This window comes from Euprymna scolopes, chromosome 27, assembly GCF_053919585.1.
Source record: "Euprymna scolopes isolate OS-2025 chromosome 27, ASM5391958v1, whole genome shotgun sequence".
Lineage (NCBI taxonomy): Eukaryota > Metazoa > Mollusca > Cephalopoda > Sepiida > Sepiolidae > Euprymna > Euprymna scolopes.
In genome coordinates, this window is record NC_136508.1 from 25,091,101 (window position 1) to 25,096,229 (window position 5,129).

Here is a 5,129-nt window from a genome sequence, read left to right on the forward strand (position 1 = left end):
ATACTGTTTCATGTTGTCATTTCCGGTTATTCTCTTACTCAGAATATAGGAATATATTAACGAACACGAAGAATTTTGAAAGGAGAAGATAACTCTGCCATGTTAACATAAATGTATGTATAGTTGAAGCGGTTAGCTCCTAAAATAGGCTTTAAAATAAGAAATAAAACAAAATGTCACGGTAACATTTATTCTTCAAAGATGTCGCAGCCATTTTTTTCTTATTCTTCGGTAGCGCTTAATATTACTCGTTTATCGAACTGAATAAGCATTTTGCATTAAATATAGACACCGCCAAAAATGGCCGAAAAATCAAGTTGTTGTTTTTTAAAACGAAATTATATTTATTAAAATCCATTATTTCTGAGTAACTTTTTTTCCACAGAAAGATAAAACCCTGAATTTTATCATATAAAAAGCAGAATAATGTAAAACTGTTTCTACTATTTTTAATTGAATTTTAAATGTTAAATTTTCCCCAAAAGTTAACAATTGACATTTTTTGCCTTGCACAAAAAACGGGTAAATTTATACAAACACCGTGACAGCGAATTAACCCTAACCCTAACCCTAACCCTAACCCTAACCCTAAACCCTAACCCTAACCCTAACCCTAAACCCTAACCCTAACCCTAACGCTGTCACGGTGTTTGTATAATAATACCAAAAAAGGTACATAAATATTTAAAAAAGAAAAAAAAAAAAAGGGTTTTGAAATAATTAATTTATTTGTTTGTTGTTTAACTAAGATTTAGGGTTATTTTCTATGAGAATATGCAAAAATATTATAATATAAATACCTGGATTTCAAATAATTCCACTTATTCATATAGGCAACCAGTTACTTCGCGTCGATCTAGACAATGTTTACGTTTGTACTTAATAAAAAGCAAACTATGGAAAACCAAACAGGCCAAAAAAAACTTATTTTTCAGTGACGAAAATTTCAATGTATTATTAACGCTGAGGCTGGCCAGTACCAGATGGGTGACCATTTGTATGAGTTTGGTTTTTAATGTGTATGTGTGTGGGGGCCAGGCTCCCCAAAATGGGGGGGGGAGGCAATTTAAAGCAGAATAAAAAAAAATTATTTCAGCGCGTTTGGTCCACCGTAGTCGAAAGGTGGCAAACGTTTTCAAACGGGATCGAAAAAATGATGCTATTTTTAACACAAAGGGCACAATATTTATCGAATTTCTTTTTTTTGTATCGATTCTTCAAAGCATGCCCTGTTTAATAATGGTCATGCATTATTCGGCTCGCTAAAAAAAAAAATTGTTAATTTATTTATCAAAGATTTTTAAATGGCTTTTTTCGTATAAATATTAATTTTTTTTTTGTTTGTTTTGCTTAACTTAAACTAATTATTTTACTTAACATATTCACCGAATTTCACACTTCAAAACTCAAAAGCCGGATAATTAAACACAATTGAAGTTCTGATATTCAGACATCAAAATAAGGTATGCAAACAATTTTATTTTATTTTTTTAAAATCTATAATCCTGTCCCTTACAACAACACAATATGTTTTGTTCAGATTCAGATGATTATTTTAAGCATATTTGGAACCCCCTCAAAACAAGGGGGGGGTGTAAGCAAAAAAATATATATATATAAATATCGTTTATGAAAAATAAGTACACTGTTATAAAGTTCATTCTTCTCTTAATAATCGCTGAAAATTTTGTATTGATTGGATAATTACCTGATTTTTGGTAGATTTTTTAAAAGACGGTCCGTCAAAAAGTACTTACCTGCCCCCCCCCCCCGGTGCCTAATTAAATAAAAACACTAAAAATTTATCCAGTTTGGTCGAAAGGCACTTCTATGGCGGTTACCATAAATTACACTATTGGGACGAAATTTCGGAAATCGTAATACTGAATTTCACATGAAAACAATGGTATCTACGTATACCTCGTATTTTTAAGATGATCATATCGAAAAATTACGAAAATTGATGAGGTAGAAAATTATTTATTAAAGAAAATAAAAATTAGAATTTGATGAAAACGATTGTAAAGACACAAGAGAGCTCAAAACGGAGGTAATTTTCCGTATCGATTTAAACAAGATGGCGGAATTTTTCACCTGCTACCACGATTAAAGTTTGTTTTTTTTAAATAATTCAGTAATATTCAGGTAATTTCGACTGTATAATTTGGAAGTTACCATTGTAACTTATTAGATTTAGTAAAAAAAATCAGTTGAAACCATTGTTTTTTTATCTGAAGACTCCCATTTATCAACAACAAAATCTCGTTCAATAGTGTAGAAGTGTTGGTTGAAAATTATCTTATCTTGTTTTTATAACATTTATTTGTTATATATTTGCTTTCTGACAACTTTTTCATACCTCTGTGAATTGAAATACAAACCCGTTTCATTTTATAAGAAAGAAATATTAAAATAAAGCGCTGTTACTAAATTGTTGAGGTAAGGATTCATAATTTGGATTATTTGGACTACCATTCTCATCTTAAGTATTATTCGCATGTTTCGGTCAATGTAACCTTCAACTTTTTTCAGGCATATCTTGTCAAAAACTCAGAAATTTTTCTGTCGAACTTGGGAATTTGCACGGAATTATGAATGGAACACTTTATTTAATCCATGGGATAGCATTCTCTTGTTCCGTTGATCGAGTAGAAGTCCTTAGAATGTTACTGCAGAATTACTAAAGCTTTCTACCTGGTCATGGCTGATGGAACAAGAACATCCTCTCCCCCTGGATTAAATAATGGGTCCAGTTTGAAATTCCATGCAAATTCCAAAGTTTGGCAATAAGATTCCCAAGTGAACTATATATCTGAAGAAGAAGTCCAAACAAAACAAAATAAAACAGTTTTTTTTGTTGTTTTTTTCGTTCCACTATTGAAGTAGAAGGCTTTCTTACACCTAGTGATCTCTACTGTGTAGGGGTGGGATTTAGCTGCTTGTCGGGTTCGTCAGGGGTATTTATGTCGACGGGATACAAGGGCTTGTAGTTTCTTAGAGCATTTACCATTGAAGTACTTGTAGAACAGGCAGAGAGATGCAACATCTCATCCATGGGACAGAGGCTGAAGCTTAGATGACAGTTCAGGACCTATCAGGTTGGCGACTCTCTGTTGAACCTTGTCAAGGAGCGAGAGACTAGTAGCAGATGCACCAGCCCAGATGTGGCAGCAATACTCCATACATGGGCGAATGGTGGCCTTGTAGAGATACAGGATACTTCCAGGCGTAAGTAGCTTTCTAGCCCACCTTCTTCGCAGTAGCCTTGGCAATGCGCTCAATGTATCTGTCCCAGCTCGTGTTGGGCTGAGGAGTTTAAAAGAAGTACTTTCAGGTAATGTACCTTTAGTCATAGCTATTAATGGTAGAAAAGGTTTCTTGTAATTATTAAAGGAAACAAGCTTAGTTTTGGCAGCTGTTGCAATATTTTGGACTGGTAATGGGGTATGATCCCACACAGTCGGACGATTCTATTTATAAACGATGCTGCTAAGAACTGACGAATCAAATTAATTCACGTTCTACTACCAACCAATCAGAAACCAGAATTGCTTCATAAATATTAAACCTTTTCTGGGGCAATTTCACATGTTCTTTTCTCGGGTTTCGACACGGTAAGAATATTTTGTTCTGTGGAACTGTCTACTACAAACAAGTCACCTCCCAGGACTTGTGTGTAACAGCGAACCATCTGAAACTGTTCTGAAAGTCAAAATGGCTTACACTTCTGAATGTGACTATCGATTTTTGTCCCCATTCCATTACAGATTGAAGGTCTTCCTCTGGTGTTTCTGCCATTTCCTTAGATATGTGTTCATTTGTTTTCCCCTCGTGCCTGTTATAGAGCGTGGTGACATAAGCAAATATACCCATCTCAGAAACAATTTTATCAAGGAAGTCATTTATGTTTACCAAAAATGAAAGATTTGTGCTCAATCGAACATGTGCCATGGAAATATTAATAGAGCAGAGAAAGAGTAGCAAACGTTCTTAATCCTAGAAACTTCTATTCATAAAATTAATTTCTTTTATAGTTTTATAGTTATAGACTCAATCCTTCATTTTTGTCTTTCTTTAAATTAACATCAGAAATGCTCCTTTTGGTTTTACACACACACACACACATACACACATGCATATGCACACTCATATATATGCATATGCACACTCACACATATGCATATGCACACTCACACATACACACTTGCATGTGCACACTCATATATATGCATATGCGCACACATACACATGCATATGCACACTCACACACATGCATATGCACACACAAACACACACACACATACACACATGCATATGCACACTCATATATATGCATATGCACACACACACACACATACACATGCATACGCACACACACACACACACACACACACACACACACACACACACACACATGCATATCATTATCAACAGCAGCAGATCCATCTGCAAAGTAGTCACCACCTGGAATTGAAGTACTGGCTCACCAAAATCAGCAGGATGGTCAAGAAGTACGGTATAGGGGAAGAGACCAACTTATGATTATCCTCTCATACACCGTCCTCTAGCTGAATCACCACCTCTGGGCACCCTTTTGATAGACTCCGTCTTCGTTCTGGCTGTTTGGAAAAAGTGGATCTCCAAATTGGATTTTCCTAATGTGTCCAAACCAACTACAAACAACGAATCCTAACGCATTGTGTTACATAACAATGACAGCAGCAGTAGTAGCAGGGAGGTGACGGTGGCTAAATAGTAAATGATATGGACTGACAACCTGGGTTTGCCAAGTTTGAATCTGTTGAAGTGGGTTATAGTGATTGGATGTTGGTTGGCTATATAACTAAGAAAGTGGAAATGGGAAATGACAAAGAGGAGAGGATAAACACAGATGAACAAAGGTTTTTATTTCACTACTAGCAGTTCAGCCCGGCCTTGCTTGGGCCCTATGTACTGTTCATAACTTTATGTATGTGCATATATATATATATATATATATATATATATATATATATATATATATATATAAAAGTTGACTCATGTCCAGGTAACCTACATCTAAAGTTTCAAGTGTTTAGACCCAAAATTTGCAAAGGAATTTCTCTTCCAACTTTGACCTATTGGTAGTT